This window comes from Camelina sativa, chromosome 2 (genome assembly GCF_000633955.1).
Source record: "Camelina sativa cultivar DH55 chromosome 2, Cs, whole genome shotgun sequence".
Lineage (NCBI taxonomy): Eukaryota > Viridiplantae > Streptophyta > Magnoliopsida > Brassicales > Brassicaceae > Camelina > Camelina sativa.
In genome coordinates, this window is record NC_025686.1 from 24,963,551 (window position 1) to 24,984,509 (window position 20,959).

The 20,959-nt window shown below is 44.1% G+C and overlaps 1 long non-coding RNA gene across 1 annotated transcript in view; it reads left to right on the forward strand.

The window, feature by feature from the left end:
* Positions 1–15,064, forward strand: part of LOC109129401 — a 20,058-nt gene extending 4,994 nt beyond the window's left edge. The window contains exons 2-4 of the long non-coding RNA XR_002035711.1: positions 281–283; positions 3,632–3,636; positions 15,054–15,064. This is a non-coding gene — a long non-coding RNA (uncharacterized LOC109129401). The remainder of the gene's footprint in view (positions 1–280; positions 284–3,631; positions 3,637–15,053) is intronic.

The following is a 20,959-nucleotide window of genomic DNA, read 5'->3' on the forward strand; positions in this document are numbered from 1 at the left end:
GGTATCGATCTGTCCGTGTAGAAGCGGGGATCAGATCCGAGCATAGAAACCGAGAGATCAACACCTTAGGCTGATACCGAAGGTGATTGCGCGACTGTGGCCGAGTTCCATGGTTGATTCTCTTGACCCGTGGTTTATTTAGTCTTGTTGATTGCTTGACTTATGGTTATGGTTTCTATTGCAATATGAATGATGGTTGGTCTAAGAGATTTAGGCGACTATCCATGGTATTTGATTGACTTTCGTGACTTGATTGGAATATTCCCTGTGTTAGATTGAGATCGTTGAGCTGAGCCTAGTGAGACGGGATGACCGCTCCACTAAGTAAACTTTGTTTACTTACGCCTCCTTTTATTGGACGCAGGAAAAGATAGGTCCGATGATCAGGACTTTAGTGGCTGACCAGCTCGTGTGACGAAGGCAAGGAAGGAAGGAGGATGGTGGTTGGTTTGGGTAGAAATATTCATGGCGTTATTTTTATTAGTTTTCGTTATTCTCATGCATGGGACCATTGTTATTTTAAGGATAAATTGAACTTCTTTTTATTTAATAAATTCGCTTGTTTTAAGTTATAGCACCTATTATTCATATTCGCTGTTGTACTTGTTTAATACTCGCATAGAATTTGTCGGCCTTAGGAAAATTTTTATCGGCCTGTTTAGGTCCGAGTATGGTTTCTATGGTCGGGGTCTTACAACTAGGCTCGGTGGAAGAATCATATACTTCCGTTAAGCCGTTGGAAGAATGGATGGATGAACGAGAATTGGGGCCAAGTAATATGAAAGACCAAGGACATGATGAGTTAAAATCTTAAGAAAGTCAGTCACTGGAATCATCATACAACCTTATGATGAATTCTTTGATAAAGGCAAATACACAACCTAGTGTATCAAGGTCATCTGAGTTCCTAGAGATTGCAACAATAATGGAGGAGTTGGGAACAAATTATTTTAAAGGTGGAAGGAGCACATTCACAGCTGATTCATGGTTACAAAACCTAGAGAAGAACTTCTCCATAACGAAATGCCCAAAGGAGTACAAGAAGGACATTGCCGTATACCATTTGAAGAAAGATGCAGCTAATTGGTGGACCAACTTAGAGAAACAGTACGAAGACAGGGAGCCAACGTGGGAAGACTTTAGAAGAGAGTTTGAGATGGAGTATTTTCCACAAGAAGTAAGAGAGAAGTCGGAAGCTAAATTTTTGGAGCTGAAGCAAGCCGAGAGAAATGTACGGAAATACAAAGCAGAATTTTTGAGACTTCAGAGATATACATCCTACGGTGATAAAGACAAGGCTGCCACAATTCAAAGATTCATGTGTGGCTTAAGACCAGAGATTCGCAGCAAAATCCAAGCAGTAGTTTTCTCAAGTCTGCCTGAGTTAGTCGAAAGGACAGTGAACATAGAAGAAGCCGTAGCCGTAGAGAATGATGCATGATCGCAAAATATGGTGGAAGTAGTTCGAGATCAAAAGGAGGCCAATCAAGAATCCAGAAGAAGGAGAAGAACAAGAAAAGAGGTCGTAAATCAAGAATGAAGGACATCAAAGTCGGATGTTATCTATGTGGCCAGTTTGGGCATTCATATCGTGCGTGCCCAAGTATGAGATAAAATCGACCATCAGCCCCTGTCCTTAAGATATGGTCTTTACAAGGCACTCTAACCAACTACGCATTTATTCCATCAAAGGTTATTATCAACTCGTCCCCCACTGGTTTGTCCTCAAGGAAGAGATAGATAGGCAGAAGGTAAAATTGAATCGCAAGATTTTCCCTTAGGATTAGATTACCCTAACCTTCATGGCCTGAAAAAGTCCCACAACAGGTAAGTATGGGTTCTAACTATTCTTATGATTGTGTGGTTGTGTGAGAATTGCTTGTTTGCTTGTTTGTTTTGCTTGCATAGTTTTTAGGAGTAGGAACATTTAGGAATTGGTAACCCCAAGTGTGTGTGCTAGTTTAAGAGGTTGTTTTATTTTTGGGTAGTCTGAGAAGGTAGAATGTTAGGATTGTAATTTTTGGGTATCCCCAAAGATTTAGAAGTCTGAGTCGGAACCTTAGAGGTTAGGAACCCTTAGTTATTTAGGAAACCACCCCTGGGACGTGTGGAAGTGAGGCGTGTGGAAATGAGGCAAGTGGAAAAGGTTGGGCTACCAAGCGACATACAAGGAAGACCGAAGATTAGTCTAAGGGGAGGAGCCGTGAAGCCAATCCACAAGGAGTCCAAAGAGGTTGCCAGAAGATCATGAAGATACTAAGGAAGAGGAGCATCATATAAAGCCTTAGAATTCGAGGACAAATTCTTTTAAGGGGAGGAGAATGTAATACCCCTCCCCGGGGCTTAAATTCCCGTGAGATGGCCAAAGGATGGCTATGGAAGAAGAATTGGTCAAGACAAAGGGGAATTAATTTTTGGAGTTGATCCAAAGTCTTTTTAGACAATTTAGAAGCTTTTGGTCTAAGAAAAAATTGAAGAAGAACGAAAAAATTGGATTCTGGTACGGGGCAAAAGTTTCTGGTCGATAGCCGGACGTGACCGCCAGCGTGCCGTCCACGTCTATTAGTTACCAGGCAGGCAGCTTTACCAACGTGTGTGGATAAGGACGAAAGTGGATAAGGATGGACGAAGAGATCAGCTCGCCCAAGCTTATCCGCCATGTGTCGCCCCTCGGAGGGTGATTAGTGTCCGCACATGTATCGTCGTCCGGTGATGCCTATCCGCCACCTCATGCTTCCACCACCGATCTTGGGAACCTATATAAACCCCTTTCCCTATTCATTTGTTTCCTCACACCAAAAACCAACCAAAACCGTCCCGGTAGGTGCTAGGCCGTAGGAGCTGGAGTCGGGTAGTCCGGGTAGTCGGATAGTTCGGTAAGTTAGTTCCGACCTTAGTTTATTTTATTTTTAGAATATTTTTATAACGGTTTTGGTTCGGTCCAAACTTAGATTTATCGCGTCGGCGAAAGCTTGGTCGGATCAGGACTAGCATAGGCGTCAAGGGTAGAATGTCGTTCTCGCGACATTAAGCCAAGGTGAGTTCAGGTTATGCGTGTTGCATGTGGTTGCATGTTGTTCAAAGAACGCATGTCAACCAGCTTGTTTGTTTAATTGTTTATTGCGAACTATAATTAAATAGGGATCTAATTGATTGCTTGTGGTTCTATTCATTTATTTGCTATAGGCTAGCTTAGATTGAGGTTAGGTAATTATACTTGGTATAATTATTGCATTGCATTGCTTGTTGGTTGCTTGCATTGTGTGATTGTTTGTTGATATAGCATCGCGATGGTATAGCCGTGATGCTGGACATTTTGTCGAATTGCCGTTATACTGCCCGATTGCTATATTATTGATTGCTTGCTTGTTAGATACTATTGTTGCATGAATAGTAGATTGTGCGTGTTAGTATAGTAGCGTACTTGATGCTTCCCAAAGTCCGTACACTAGTAGTGTGTGCATAGTGGGTAATCCCTACATACTGCATGACGGGGTCGCAACCTATGGCTGAGTGCTGCATGACGATGTGGACTGAGTTACCACCACAATATGGAACTCGGAACGAGTGATGTTCTATACTTGTTTAGCCTTTGTGGCTACTTGTATAGGTGTTCACGAATGATGGGAAGGGAAGGTCAATACGCAGGGCCCTAGGTGGATTGATTGAGTACATGATTGCATGCATATTTAATTACATTGTTTGTGTATACTCGTTGTAGTATACTTTGTTTGTTGTTTGCATTGCTTGCTGCGTGTTGATTGTTATTTTGGGTTTTTGGGGATGGGATTGATTACATGCTTAGGGGAGCCCGAATAGCCCGAATACACTGAGCGATTAGCGCTCATCCCTCTCTCTTTTGCAGGTAACCTTAGAGGGAGACCTTAGGGTTAGCGAAGGACGTTAGGCCAACCGGTGTAGATTTCCTTGCCTTTGTAATATGTAGTTTTTGTTTATATTATGTAATACTCGATTTAACATTAATAATAAAGCGATGTTTTTCTTAAAACCCGTGTCTCCCAATTATATTTATTAGTCTAGTCCGGACTAATCACAACTCGCGCATCGCGGTACGGGTTGCAAAGCCTTAGGCCATGATACGCGAGGAACGGGCATCTGCGGTTGGACGGCTTGGGCGATCGAATGTGTTCTGAGAACCTCGGTAGGCTGACTGCAGGCGTCCTACACGTGATGCTCTCGGTCTGTACTTGGCCTAGAAACGGTCGAGGGTGTTACAGTCGGGGGCATTCGTATTTCATAGTCAGAGGTGAAGTTCTTGGATTTATGAATGACGAACAACTGCGAAAGCATTTGCCAATGATGTTTTCATTAATTAAGAACGAAAGTATGGTCGGAAGGGTGAAACTTAAAGGAATTGACGNTTGCCCTTTGTACACACACCGCCCGTCGCTCCTACCGATTGAACAATCCGGTGAAGTGTTCGGATCGCGGCGCCGTGGGTGGTTTGCCGCCTGCAACATCGCGAGAAGTCCACTAAACCTTATCATTTAGAGGAAGGAGAAGTCNTGACGAACAACTGCGAAAGCATTTGCCAATGATGTTTTCATTAATTAAGAACGAAAGTATGGTCGGAAGGGTGAAACTTAAAGGAATTGACGGAAGGACACCACCAGGAGTGGAGCATGCGGCTTAATTTGACTCAACACGGGGAAACTTACCAGGTCCAGACATAGTAAGGATTGACAGACTGAGAGCTCTTTCTTGATTCTATGGGTGGTGGTGCATGACCGTTCTTAGTTGGTGGAGCGATTTGTCTGGTTAATTCCATTAACAAACGAGACCTCGGCCTGCTAACTAGCTACGTGGAGGCATCCCTTCACGGCTGGATTCTTAGAGGGACTATGGCCGTTTATACCAAGGAAGGTTGAGGTAATAACAAGTCTGTGATGCCCTTAGATGTCCTGGGCCGCCCGCGCGCTACACTGATGTATTCAACAAGTTCACACCTTGGCCGACAGGCCCGGGTAATCTTTGAAATTTCATCGTGATGGGGATAGATCATTGCAATTGTTGGTCTTCAACGAGGAATTCGTAGTAAGCGCGAGTCATCAGCTCGCGTTGACTACGTCCTTGCCCTTTGTACACACACCGCCCGTCGCTCCTACCGATTGAACAATCCGGTGAAGTGTTCGGATCGCGGCGCCGTGGGTGGTTTGCCGCCTGCAACATCGCGAGAAGTCCACTAAACCTTATCATTTAGAGGAAGGAGAAGTCGTAACAAGGTTTCCGTAGGTGAACCTGCGGATACCTGTCCAAAACAGAACTACCCGCAAACCAACGATCACCACTCCCGGTAGGCCGGTTTCTTAGCCGATCCGTTGCCTGCCATTTTCGTGGTTTCACGTATCTTCCCGGTCGAGAGCTCTATCTTGGTCTGGTCGTGCGCGTTGCTTCCCGATATCAAAAAACCCCGGCACGAAAAGTGTCAAGGAACATGCAACCGAACAGCTTTGGCATTCGACTCCCCGGAGACGGTGTGTGCGCGGATGCTGAGCTGCGATCTAAAGTCTAAAACGACTCTCGGCAATGGATATCTCGACTCTCGCATCGATGAAGAACGTAGCGAAATGCGATACTTGGTGTGAATTGCAGAATCCCGTGAACCATCGAGTCTTTGAACGCAAGTTGCACGCCTTCTGGCCGAGGGCACGTCTGTAACGCCCCCGAACCGTCCTATGACCACGAAGGCCGTCGGACAGCCACGGGACGCCACTTGCAGACTTGCACCGAGGTGACTCGGTCGAGGGACGGAAGCTGCAGACTTCCCGACCGGTCCTCCCTAGCACAATTCCGCCCGCAACCGAGACTGCTTAGGCTTTGCAACCCTCGCGGCCTGGTGCGTTGTGTTGGCCCGGACAAGGCTGGAACCAAACGAAACAACACAACTTAAATAAAACAACTTCAACTTTAAATTACTTAACGGAAATACGTTCACAAAACATTAACATCGTCTTTGGTACCAGGCCTAGAGCCAAAACATGATAATTTAATTTTACAACAAAAAGGCAATCTCTTGCAAAGGCAACACAACTCTACACCGGCTGGGCTAACGTCCTTTGCTCCCCTCTAAGGCTTTTCCCACTAAGGTTACCTGCAAAACAAATTATGGAGTCTTGAGTGCTAAACACTCAGTGAGTTCGGGAACCTAACAAGAACCAAAACCCAACCCCAAACCCCGCAAGCAACACACAACATGCAAGCTAAACAAACATCAACTACACTACATGCAACACTCAAATGCTACATGCAAACCAAAATGCAAGAAAAACAAGCAGGATAATATGCAAGTTAGTCAAGCAATCTCCGAGTATACTATCAAAGTATACGCATGCGGAAGCTAACAACTCTTCTTCGTCTTCAAGGCCTTCACTTCTTCGTTTTAATGCCTCAACGCTTCATCACTTCCCCCACACCCGTGAACACCTATACTCACAGCCACAAAGGCACGCGAGCATAGAACATCACATGCGAGTTCCTCTCAACAGGCAATCTCGACTACACCGTCGTGTAGTACTCGGCCATAGGCTGCAATCCCGTCTCTCCGAGTCTTTGTAATCCGCCCCGATTACGGCCTTGGGGAAGTCTTCTCCTGCACAACCTTAACACACAACTAAACAAACCTGCAAAGCACACAAGCTACATGCAAGCTACCAACAACAACATGCAAGGCACACAAGCCACATGCAAATATAACTACCACAAACATGCAATGCACACAAGCAAACATGCAACCACAAACAACTGCATGCGAGGCACACCAGCCACATGCAACTACAAACAAGCAACATGCAAGCCTTAGTACTAGAGTAATATCTAGAAACTAAGCGCTAGACACAACCTCACACCAATACGCAAACAAGCAATAAACGAGACTTAACTTCCTAGAACTTCGATCTAGAAAGAAAAGAAACAAATTTACCCAACACCCCAACGAAAATGCTTAGATTTCACCCAAAAATCTTAAGCGAAAACAACCCAAAACCCCACCTATCATGTGCCATATCACACGCTTCGAAACTCACCTGGCTTGGCTGAAAACCAAGATGCGACCTCTGTTGACAAAAGGGTAATACCATCAGGTAAATACCATATTTTGCACTATATCGTCAGTCACAATGATAGTCAAATATACGCCCGCGGAGAAATGGTGGTAACATTAAAAACTATTAGGATGATCAGAGGTTCGCAATGAAATGAGTTTGCAGCAAGGCCCATGTTGTACTATGGTCTTAATCCAATGCAACTAACTAATTATAAGACTTTAAGATAGATGTGGAGAGTTTAAAAGCTACTTAATGAACGACATGAGATTTTAGGTACCACAGGACATTTCACCAAACTCATTCAATAATTACGCATGCATGTAACACATGGTGAGACAATCCAGAGAAGTTATCTAAGTTATCCATACTTTAATAAATGGACAGNATCCTACGCTGGCACTTCGCTAACAACTCGCGAAAGAGAACTTCTAAGGGAAGACTCTCTCTCTCACTCTTTCTCTAACTTCTCCTTCTCTCTAACTTCTTTTACTCTCTCTTTCACTCTAACTTAGCAAGAGAAACGAAAATCTCTCTTAACAAACACTAAGGCCTCCTATTTATAGTGGTTTGGTGTGAGTCTTGGCTGAGACAAGTGGCTGAACATGCAGCTCTCTCTTTGCATGGCGAACAAATGGCGGTTTTAGAACCTTCTCCTTAGTGCATGTCACTTAACACTTGTGCGATTTTAACTTTAACACTTGGCCACTAAACTCCCACTAACTCGCCTTCAATTGTTTAATCGCCCACTAACACCACTAACATCTCCTTGAATTGTTTAATTGCCCACTAACGCCACTAACATCTCCTTGAATTGTTTAATTACCCACTAACGCCACTAACCCTCCTTGATTAGTTTAATCTCCCACTAACTCTACTAACTTCTTCTTTGAATAAATTAATCCTCCACTTACTTAGGCGAATTTTTAGTAAAAGAAGAAGTTCTTGCTTTTACCAGAAATTCTCAGTCCGTCGTCCGGCACTCTCGACAGCCTTCGACCATCCTCGACCATCGCTCGACCAATGTCGCTCTCTTGGTATTTTTCGGACAATTCGGCCATTCTTCGATCCGTCCAGATTTTATCGGTCTTTTCTTCAAAAATTCTTCTAATCTCCTTGTTGGCTTCCTTTCTTGGTCTTTTGGCCTTGGGTTTTCATTTTGAAATTTACCCCTTGGTGAGGGTCAATGCAACGTCTGCCTGGGTGTCACAAATCATCGTCCCCCCACATTCTTTGTGGATACGGGACGGAAGCTGGTCTCCCGTGTGTTACCGTACGCGGTTGACCTAAATCCGAGCCAAGGACGCATGGAGCGTTCCGACATGCGGTGGTGAACTTGATCCACTTTCCTTATCGTCGGTTGCTCTTGTCCGGAAGCTCTAGATGACCCAAAGTCTTCAAAGCGACCCCAGGTCAGGCGGGATTACTCGCTGAGTTTAAGCATATCAATAAGCGGAGGAAAAAAAGCTAACAAGGATTCCCTTAGTAACGGCGAGCGAACCGGTAAAAGCCCAACTTTAAAATCGGACGTGTTCGGCGTTTGAATTGTAGTCTGGAGAAGCGTCCTCAGCGACCGACCGGTCTCAAGTTCTCTAGAAAGGGGCGCCGGAGAGGCTGAAAGCCCCGTCGTGCCCGGACCCTGTCGCACCACGAGGCGCTGTCTACGAGTCGGGTTGTTTGGAAATGCAGCCCCAATCGGGCGGTAAATTCCGTCCAAGGCTAAATACGGGCGAGAGACCGATAGCGAACAAGTACCGCGAGGTAAAGATGAAAAGCTTTTGAAAAGAGAGTCATAGAGTGATTGAAATTGTCGGAGGGAAGCGGATGGGGTCCGACGATGCATCCCTGTCAGATGCGGAACGGAGCAATCTGGTCTGCCGATTGATTTGGGGATTGACTGATGCAGATTACGGTGGTGACCTAAGTCCGGGCTTTTGTTACGCCCGCGGAGACGTCGCTGCCGTGATCGTGGTCTGCAGCACGCGCCTTTACGGCGTGCCTCGGCATCTGTGTGCTCTGAGCGTCGGTGTAACAACCCGTTTCCTTGGTACTGGCGGTGTAATGACCCTCACTAAGGGCAGAAATCCCGAAATTAAAAGTTCGAGGAAACGGCCCAGAAAAGACTTAGGAAGAAAAAGAAGAGAAATGAACAGGAAGACCCGGAGGATGTACGAGGAAAATTCGCTGAGTCAAAAGATAGCCAAACCAAGACGAAGTAACCGGAAGCATGATCGGAACCCGGTGACCGATCAAATGTCGGCAGCCGAGGCGAAAAACTGCATGTACGGGTCAGGTACGGTGAAGTCCGACTAGTGCCGAGAAATGTCGGGCCAGTGCCAAGAAGTGTCGGGCTAGTGCCGAGAGATGTCCGACCAGTGCCGAGAAGTGTCGGACCAAGTGTCGAGAAAGGTCGACAAGAGCCGAGAAGTGCCGAGAGAAATCGAAAAGTGCCAAGAGAAATCGAGAAGTATCGGTACGGATCGAGAAATGCCGAGAGAAATCGAGAAGTGCCTAGAGAAATCGAGAAATGCCGAGAGATCGAGAAGTGCCAAAGAATGCCGAGAAGTGCCAAGAGAGACGGTATGGATCTTGGAAAGACGGATGAGAACCGAGAGAAACCGCAAAGTGCCGAGAAATGCCGAAGAGTGCCGAAGCGACTGCGGTCGAGGACCGAGTTTTGCCGGATAAGCCGGACGAACATTGGACGGACCTGACAAGATTCCGAATTTTGCGGAAGCTGTTGGCGGCGCAAAAGTGATTCCTATTTTGCAATTAGCCAATGGGAATTCATGCAAATATGAAACTCAATCATTGTGTCCTTGAAAAACACAAGAGTAGGACATAATCATTATGTTCCTAAGTGTTGGCCAATGAGGTTGAGCAATGTGGGAGACAAAGAAGATATTCTCTTGTGCTTACCAAATCGTGGGACAAGGGAGAAGAATCTTAGTAGCTTAGGGGCCAAGTGTTTGCCAAAGGGAGAGAGAAGGAGGAGCTAGCATGTGCACGCCATGCATTGGCGAGTTGCACTGCCCATCTCATCTATAAAAGGGATGCCACCCTTCACAAATTCATCACTTAGCTCAAAAAGAAAGAAATCAAAAGCTCTCAAAGTCTTGCTCTCTCTCAAGAAGAGTAAGACATTCTCGAAGCAAGGGAAGGTGCTGTCGAAGTGAGAAGCCGTCGAGGTGAAGTGAGTCGCTGTTGGTGCGAAGGAGAGAAGCTGTCTGATCTGCGGTGCTGTGAAGTCCAGAAAATCAATCTGCTAATCGCTGTGAGTTCTGCGGTCATTGTTAGTTTATGTGCTTGTTGGTTTCGGTGGTAGGTTGTGTGGGGTGCTGCACAGTTCTTAGGATCCGTGTACGTACCTATTGCTTGCTGCATTTAGTCTAGGTTCATGATAGAACTAGTTAGATGTTGCATGCGTAATATGGTAGGATTCATGCTAGATTCATGTTTAAATGCACATAGAATTATGTTATTAATCACCATACATGTGGAGAATTGGGGAATTGAACTGCATAAATTCATGATGAACTTGATGCATGTTTAGCAGTACGGCTTGCTTAAAATTTGGACGAAAGACTTGCATGTTGAGTAGAACTAATAGGTTTTTATTGCAATAATTACTTGCTTAAAAATTGGATAGATTAGTTGCATGCATGTAGAACAATCTAGGTTGCTTGAATAGGAGTTCTCACTGCTTGTAGATTGTTGTGTGATTTCTTGCTTGAACTGCTTGCTTGTTTTGCTTGAGTTTTTGCTTGAATCGTTGTGTGGTAGTACTAATCGCTTAGCGTTTTCTAACCCTTTGAGTTGTAGTACTTGTCTTAGCTAGTCTCTTGAATTATATGGGATATATTTCTTGAGTCATAGCTAGGATAGAGTGGGGAGTTCCCAATGACCACTCACGCGGGGCAATGTCATATCTAGTTGGCCACTAGAATGACTGCTACTAGACGTAGTAGCTTGATGGGGCACATGCTGGTTACCTAAGTGGTTTCAGCATGGGAAGTGTTGTGGAACGGAACAGATTATCGAGGGCCCTTAGGAGAAAGAGTCTAGAGTAATCAAGTAACCCTTGTTGTATTCTAGTCGTCTTTGTCGTGGTTGTAGGAGAAAGAGTCTAGAGTATTCAAGTAACCCTTGTAGTATTCTAGGTCGTCTTTGTTGTTGGAATAGGAGTAAAGAGTCTAGAGTATCCAAGTAACCCTTGTCTTACTTTAGTCGTCTTTAGTGTCGAGAGAGGAGTCTAGGTTGATCGAGTCGAGTGTTGTCTGATCTAACCTTGCTTGTTGTTGTTGTTGCTTCCGCATCTCAGGCGATTGCAGATGATATAACTAGTAAATATGTTCATCCACATGTCAACATATTTTATTGTCTAGGTGGAATTACCCTTACTTGTTTTTTAGTACAAGTAGCTATGGGATTTGCTATGACTTTTTATTACCGTCCAACCATTACTGAAGCTTTTGCTTCTGTTCAATATATAATGACTGAAGCTAACTTTGGTTAATTAATCGGATCAGTTCATAGATGGTCGGCAAGTATGATGGTCCTAATGATGATCCTGCACGTATTTCGTGTATACCTCACCGGTGGTTTTAAAAAACCTCGCGAATTAACTTGGGTTACTGGTGTGGTTCTGGGTGTATTGACCGCATCTTTTGGTGTAACAGGTTATTCTTTACCTTGGGATCAAATTGGTTATTGGGCAGTCAAAATTGTAACAGGTGTACCTGACGCTATTCCGGTAATAGGATCACCTCTTGTAGAATTATTACGCGGAAGTGCTAGTGTTGGACAATCCACTTTGACTCGTTTTTATAGTTTACACACTTTTGTATTACCTCTTCTTACGGCCGTCTTTATGTTAATGCATTTCCTAATGATACGTAAGCAAGGTATTTCTGGTCCCTTATAAATAATATAGAATATAGATTATAGATATTTGTACTTACTTATTACTTGGTGAAGGAACGATAGTATTTTATTGCTATAAATATGGATTATTAAAAAAATAAGACATGTATTTGGATATTTCCCTTCAACTCCACAATATTTTATTATTTTTTTGACATAAAAGGTTGAAGGGAATTCTATGAAGAGATAATGGATTATGGGAGTGTGTGACTTGAACTATTGATCGGGCCGTGCAGAAATATGACTTTATCTGCTACATTGGAATTCCCAACCAAATGTGTCTTTGTTCCAACCACTGTGTAAGCCCCATACAGGGGATAGGCTGGTTCACTTGAAGAGAATCTTTTCTATGATCATACCCGACGCTGTCGTGGATGAGTGGGCTCCGTAAAATCCAGTAGATTAAGGGATGGAACATAATCCTGATTATGTTTTTAGTTATTTTGGACTAAAAAAAAATAATTAATAGTATGTAAATGCATTCATTTTCTCTGCATCAACACGATTTATAATACTATCGGAGTGAATACAGGATCTAATGAAGAGTAGAGGGTAGACTCCATTAGTAACAAGTAAATCCTTTGTATTTGAAAAATCTCGATATAATTTTTGAGATTAAGGACGAATTGATAAGGTATGAGACGACCCAGAAAGCACTTAATCATGATCAACTTTTTAAGCTTACGTGGGTGTTGAGCATTTACCTGTAAGAATGGAATTTCTGGAATCTTTAGTTGCAATAACTTTGGAATCGGATAATTCTTTTTTTACATATTAAATACTTGTGNGGATAGGGTTGATTGTTGTGTTGTTTTTGTAAAACCCTATATATTTTCTAAAATGAATTCAATGAATTTTTCCGACTATATATGTATATTGCTTGATAACTTATTTTCAATGTAATAATTTATTAACTAATATAATTCGGTTTTTGGGGGAAACATGGTAATTTGCATCCGATACATTGGCCTTGTCCGGGCCAACACAACGCGCCAGGGCGGCGAGAGTTACAAAGCCTAAGCAAACCTCGGCCGCGGGCGGAGTCGCGTCCAGGAGGACTGGTCAGGAAGCTGCAACTTCCGTCCCTCGGCCGGACCACCAGGATGCGATCTCCCACAACGTAGCGTCTCGGCGCAATCCGTGTCCTTGTCCGGGGCATAGGACAGTTCGGGGGAGTTACAGGCGGTGCCAAGAGGTGCTGAGAATCAGTGCCGAGAGGTGCCGAGAGGTGCCGAGAATAAGTACCGAGAGGTGCCGAGAGTCAGTACCGAGAGGTGCTGAGAACCAGTATCGAGAAGTGCCGATAGCGGTACGATACCTAGTGCCGATAGCGGTACGGTATCTGGTGCCGAGAAGTGTCGATATCGGTACGTCCAACAGGGACGATTGGTACGTTCGAGAAGGACGATCAGTGCGTCCGAGAGGGACGATCGGTACGTCCGATAGGGACAATTGGTGCGTCCGAGAAGGACGATCGGTGCGTCCGAGAAGGACGATAGGTCCGACAGTAAAGGACAAAGAAATAGAGAGTCTGTACGGATGGGTAGACCAAGAGAATTGAGCTGACATCCTTTGTAAGCAGTGCTCCTTCCTCAGGACTCAAACCATTAGTGACCATCCTCTTCACATATCTCTTAATACTAGGAGAGAACTTGACAGCATCAATCAAAGGCATCTCTATCATCACCTTATCCATCATAGCTTTGCATCTAGCTTCTTCAATCTCCTGCTTAGACCTCCTAGGCTTAGGGAAAGGAACCTTAGGCTTGTAGGCTTGTTGTGAATCAGATGGTTGAACTGGAACAGAAACCGTAGCTGTTTGCAGGGGGTGTCGATCGATGCTGACATTGCGTCGATCGACACTTGGTGATGATTGCATCGATCGATGCTCCTGTGTAGTGTCGATCGATGCTGGACCAACTGACGTATCTTCATCTTTTTCCTTCACCAAAAACGCATTACAAGCATGGTGGGGGTTCTCAGTTCTTCTAGAAAGAAGTTCCTCTTGTCTTTTAACAGACCCAGCAGTCTGAATCACTTGATTCTCTAGCTTCTTGACATGAGTGTTTAGAGCTTCAAATTTCCCAGTCAGCTCAGTGTAAACAGAATCAATCTTTCCATTTAAGTCCACTGTTAACTTCTGTTGACCTTGAAGAATCTGCTCAACCATTGATTCCATCTTGCTCTCTGAATTTGGTGGAGGGAGGGGTTGGTAAGAAGAAGATCCATAGTTCCTTGTGAAATTGCTGTTTGGATTTCCTGTGAAGGAATTCTTCTGACCAAATCTCTGATTTTGATAGCCAGCTCCATACACATAGTTGACATCTTCTGTAATCTCTGGCTTTGGCTCAAAAGTCTCAACATCTTCAGCAAAATAGACAGACTTCTTTCCCACAAGAAGATTATGCACTGTATCCAACTTAGCATTCACTGCAGCAAACTGATTTGAACCATTGCCTTCATGTGCTCTTTTCCGCTCTAAGTCTGCATTCTTGGTGCTATTACTTGATGCTAGCCTTTCAATCAACTTTTCAGCATCATCTGGGTACCTTGTCTTGAAGTTCCCATCACTAGCAGCATCCAAAGCCATCTGATACCTCCAGTCAATCCCGCTAAAGAAGATACTGATCAATTGCACCTCTGAGAACCCATGATGTGGACAGTCCCTCTGGTATGCCTTAAATCTTACCCAAGCAGCTTTGTAAGATTCAGTAGGACCTTGTCTAAAGGTAGAAAGCTTGATCCTTAGCTCATCAGACATCGCATCATCATAGAAGTAGTTCAAAAACGCCACCTTAATGTCATGCCAGGTTGTCAGAGATCCTGGTTTCAGCTGCCTTAGCCAATGAGAAGCTTCCCCAGCAAGAGAGTAGGGGAAAAGCTTGCAGTAGAGGTAGTCTTCAGTGACTCCATTAGCCTTGATGCTTGTGACTATGTCCTCAAAGTGCTCTATGTGGTCTAGAGGCTTCTCATTTGGCAAATTCTGGAATGGCCGTTGTCCAACAAGAGCGAAGTAGGCAGGCTTCAGCTCAAAGTCATTCCTTGGGAATGGAGGAGGGACAATTGCAGAGCGGTTCTCATAGAACAAGTCTGGTCTGTTGAAGTCCGCAAGAGTCTTGACAAGCTCTCCATTGTTGTCCCGTCTAGGCTGAAGGTTCTGCTGGTTGTTACCATCCAAGTTGGCTCCGTTCGCACCAGCCCCGACATTGCATCGACCGATGCCAACTATGCGTCGATCGATGCCTTCTTCATTGCGTCGACCGATGCCGACGTTGCGTCGATCGATGCCATCTGCATTCTCATCAACGACGACAGGTTCTTCCTGAATAACTTGTCCTTCAGCATCAAGTTTCTGGCCTTGCTCGTTGCGCACATGACCCTCTTGATCTCTCAAAACTCCAGCCTCATCAGGTCTTAGTATAATTGGGTTGACCATCTTTGCTGATTTGGCTGCTTTGGTGTTTTCACGCTCTAGTTGTCCTAACTCTTGGTTTGTAAGCTTAATAACCGGACCAGTAGGATTTTTCCTGGTGCTAGGCTTAGGCATGTACCTGAAACACACAAGAGAAAAGAAACAAAAGCGTGTGAGTAAAACAGAAAAAGAAAAATTTAGACAAAATCAAAGATTTTAATCTAATGGTGAATCAAAAGAGTCCCCGGCAACGGCGCCAAAATTTGATATGCTCAAATTTAACCCTGAGCTACTCTCTCAAATTAAGAGATCAATTGTAGTACTTAGGGATCGAATCCACAAGAACTCTAGATTCACAGAATAGATTTAATAATCTTTTAATTATGCTAAACAGAAATATTTCTAATTAAATTGCAAGACAAAACAGAAAATAAAAGAGATGTAAATTCAGATGGAATAAACGCTAGGCCTAGGGAAATTCTCAGGAAATCATGGAAAATCAGATCAATTAATTAAACTAGCAGGATTCAACAATTAAGCACCGTTCTTGAACTCTAAACACAATTATAAAATAAATCAGTTCTCACTGCGAATATTATCTAAGTTTTAAAACCAGAAAATTCAAATCTCTTTGCAAAATTCAAGTTAAAAACCAGCAATAAAATCAAGTTTAGATAAGTTCACAAAATCACTAAATCAAATCTCTTTGCAAGAAGTAATTTTGCTCACCAAAGGTTTTATTCAGGAAAATCAATTATATTCTCATATCAATCAATAATCCTAAGATCTAAATCCAGATGACTAATCAAAGATCTAGTATTAAGAACAACCTATGGTGAAGAACAAGAAAGATAATGAATCCTAAATTAACAGATCTAACAATCCATGAAATCCCTAATGAGAAACCCTAAACCTAACAAGCAGATCTACTCAGACATAATCAATGAAACACAAAACATCTTAACTTGTGGTCTAAACAATGACCATAAAAGTTCTATTTATATTCCTAAACACGTCCAGGGACCAATGATGCAAATATGGAAGACTTTGGGGCAATTTTGTAAATCTTCAAAACTTGTGGGAAAACTTCCAATTCTTCTTTGGCCTAGCATCGATCGATGCATATCAGTGTGTCGATCGATGCACTCTTCAAATTTCGTCTCCCAACTTCGTAGCTCAGCTTCAATGCTTGATTAAGCTCCAAATCCTCCAATTTAGCTCTATTAAGCTCCCATCCATGCTAATTCCTATAAAGACTCAAAAAGACTCTAAAAACACCAAAAGGCTCTATAGATAAGACTTATATCATGGCTAAAAACACCTAAAAACCATGATATATCAACTCCCCCAGACTTAGCCTTTGCTTGCCCTCAAGCAAAACATAAACTTCATCTGTGAAAGAGGTTTGAAAACGCAGGAACTCATTTTCTTTTCAAAGTAATGCCATGATCATCCAAACTTTAATCCACATGCTTAGCAGATAAATCCAAATCGAACCACCATGTACTTCTCCGTTGAATTTCATAGCATCCCAAATTCAAACCAAATTCCACCACTTCCTCCATTAAGCTTTCATCGGTAATCCCATCAATTTGATCAATATCAAGAACCTTCTAGACTCATTCCCGTACAATACCATAACAAGCAAGACATATCTTTTACCACATTTGGTACTCTTTCAACAACTCAAGCAAGAAGATCAAGCAAAACAAGCAAGAAATTTTCAATCAAGAGAACATGCAACAATCATCAAGCAACAAGAATGATAATTCAAGCAACTTATGATTATTCTAAATGCATGCAACCAATTTATCCAACTTAAGCAAATTAATGCAACAAGTTTATTTACGCATGCAAGTCAGTTTGATTTAACCATTTAAATCCTTTAAGTTTAATTAAGCATGCAAGCTAACCTCATCCGATTTTGTGCAATAAAATTTGCAAATAACTTCACCAATTTAGTCATGCATGCAACCGATTTTAAGCAAGAAATATTGCTAACAAAATTCGGTAAGTCTCAACATGCATGCAATCCTCTTAACCAAATTTTAAGCGATCCAATTTACTTAAAATGCATCCAAATTCATCTTGCATGGTGATTTCTAGCTCAAATTCGTTGTGCATTTAAACATGAACCTAGCATGAATCCTACCATATTTTGCATGCATCAAATTTAAACCGATTCTAATATGAATCTAGTCTACATGCAAGAAACAAAAGGGAAACTTGCAAAGATCAAAAGATCGATGAAGCCCCTACATGCATTACCGCAGAACTCACCCTTACTCAACCGATGATGACCGGACTCCACTGCACCGATCTCTTTCTTCGCGTCTGACAGCTTCCCGCTTTCGTCCGCTCTCGATCGCAACCACCGTCTCTTCTCGGTTCGCTCTCGACACAATCACCGTCTGCTTCTTGGCTCGTTCTCGACACAATCACCGTCTACTTCTCGGCTCGTTCTCGACACAATCACCGTCTCCTTCTTGATGATCTCTCCCTCGTTTTTCTCTCGGTGCAAGCAGCGTCTCTCGATGATCTCTCTCTCGTTTCTCTCTCGGTTTTGAGAGAAACAAAACTTTTGTGTTTGAGTGTTTGAGAGGAATGAGAAAAAAAAATGAGCAATGAAGTCGCAAGTCCTCTATTTATAGGCTCGACCTCTCCTTCTTCTTTCCTTAGTGCGGTTTGACAAATGGCGATCTCTTTGTTTGCATGTGGCGCGTGCGTTGCACCCCCCAATCTCGCTTCCCTCGGCAAAACCCGTCTTCTTGTCCGACGCTCTCGACGTTTCTTGGCATTTCTCGGTCTCGCTCGGACACTCCTCTCAGTCATTGCTCGGACACCATCTGATGTGATCGCAGGACGTGAGCTCGGCCAAGAAGACCAAGACACGCTGGATGCGACCGAGACGTTTGACCAAGACGCATCGGACGGGGAATAGACAACCAACGCGGCCAAAGCACCAGCAATCCTTCCCGGAGCCATGACACGTTCCAAGAGTTCAGCAAAGGCTGCCAAGCAACGGCTCAACCTGTTCATCCGGTCATTCATCCAACGTCCACCGATCCATGAAGACCTTGGAGACTCAGTTCGCTTGGTCTTCACTCTTACCTAAGAGTGAAGACAACAAAGTAACTTAAGAAAGGATTTGTACTTTTTTTTCCTTACTCCGGGTTTTTCCCATTGGGTTTATCGGAGAAGGTTTTAACAAGGCATTGAGCTTGGTGCAAAACGTCTAAGGCCAAGTCGCTTCCCGCGTCAAGGCCAAAGACGGTTATCTCTTTTCCCTCTTATCTTTTGGTTTAAATTGAACTTTGGAATATTCCTTTAGGACCGTTAAGAGTGTTTTGTGGCTAAGCTTGTTAGTCAAAGGAGGCGACGTGTTCTCATTGCAAACAGAACACGTCAAAGGATGATGTGCAGACCAAGATGAGTCCGCGTGTCCTTTAGCCCCTTCCTTACCCTAGCTATTTAAACTCCTCTTAGCTCTTTGTTTCTCCTTACACTTGAATGAAAATAAAACTTTTCTCAAGAGAGATTCTTGACTTGTCTCACTCTTCTCTTTCTTCAATCCGGGATTGAACATCGAGAAAACCCTAACAAGCTTCGATCTTGTTAGTGACCGTATCAAGAGGAGAGCCAAACCTCTTGAGTCGTCATTCAATCCATCCTCTTTTCCATCGTTCCATCTCTTTCGCTTCCATCTTCGCATCTCAACAAAAATCACACTTGGTCGTTTCGCATCCGTACCGCGTCCGTTCCATCCGTTCGATCCAATAGAGGCTACACGACCGTATTCACAAACGGCTCGTTGGAATCTCGTCATTTCTCGTTTCTCTCGTTTGAATCTTCCCTAGATTCGAACCCTCGAAGCTTGTCCAAGGAAAGTCGTCAAACTCGACTTGTCCGAAGCCGCTTCGTTCCATCGCTCCGCATCCGCGACCCTCGGTCACATCAGCTTGGTATCAGAGCTTTAAAAGCTCCTGTCAGGTTGTTTCGTTCTAAAACTCTCTCCTTTTGTTTAAAGTTTCGATCTTTAGGTTGTTTGTTAGTCTAGTATGCATCATCTTGTCTCGCGTGTTCCGTTTTATCATTTGGTTTATTTTGGTGCATGTTTGGTGTTGTTTTTTGTTTGTCTAGGTTGTTAGAGTTCAGGTTTGTTCATCCTATTTGTTCTAGTGTTCATTCGTGTTCTTGCTTGATTACTTTTAGATCGATAAAGTTAGGATTGCATTTTGTTTCCGCGTTTTTGTTCTTGACCCTAACGCAAACCTTGTCGTTTAGCACTTTTGCTTTAGCTTATTGTTTTGGTCATAGGTTTAAACTGAGTGAGCTGTCCTCAAACATTAGTGACGAAAAAAAGTATCTTGTGTGGTCCTCTTGAACGTGTGATACTCACGCGTGTGTGCTTTTGTGTTTATCTTGCGAGGTTTAAATTCAAACCGCGAAGCCAAGCGACACGTCACCATAGTCCGTACGATGGCCGAAGAAGTTCCACCAGCACCACCCCAGATAGGAGTCACCCTCGCCGCGTTACGAACCGGCCTAGAACAGCTCACGGAGCGTTTAACAAGAATCGAACTATTAAACCCTCCCGCAAAGATCCTTTACCCGCGAGGTGACCAGGACGAGAGCCGGCGAGCGACCAGTCCGATGAGGACTTTGAACCGAGGCCTAGACGACGACATCTCTATGATGATCAGTACGACGAAGCTCCAAGACATCATGAGCCGAACCACAAGATGATCGCACCCACGTTCGCGGGAAAGTCAGACCCCCAGGCTTATCTTGAATGGGAAAGCCGTATGGAGCACTTATACTCGTGTTCACCGATCACACCCTTACCTGGTGGGATCGACTAGAGGCTGTGCAGCGACGCAACCGCGACCGACCTATTATCGTTTGGGAGGTCTTGAAAGCTGAAATGCGAAGGCATTATGTGCCTCCATACTACCACCGCGAGCTCTAGAAGAAGTTCCGGAGACTCACGCAAGGCGTGCAAACCGAGGAGGAGTATTACAAAAAGTTTGAACACTTGCGCAACCGATTGCAAGTCGATGACTCCGAAGAGTCACTCATGGCTCAGTTCTTGGACGGGTTGCAAGAACGCATTGCGCGTAAGATCGAGCGCCAGCCCTATCAAACGTTTGAGGAGTTATTGCATCTCTCGGTGCAGATTGAAAGTCAAATCAAGAAGAAGAACGCCTCCGCGACTCGCACCAGAACTCAAGGAGCTCCGACTTGGTCTCCTAACGCGTCGCCTTGGAACTGTTTACCGGAGAAACCAAAGGCGACCAGTGCGGACTCCAGATTTAAACCAAGGGAGCCGAGCACCAATGAGCGCCAAGATCCGCAACGTAACACCACCGACGTCCGGAGCCGCGACATTGTGTGTTTTAAGTGTCAAGGGAGAGGCCACTACGCTCGAGAGTGCCCGAATGCACGCACAATGATCCTGACCGAAGCTGGCGAGATCGAGTCCGACGATGAGGCCACCGAGGAGAACGTTTGAGGAGAGGCTGAACTGAAGGAAGCCGTAGCTGAGCCTGAAGTCGGAGAGCTG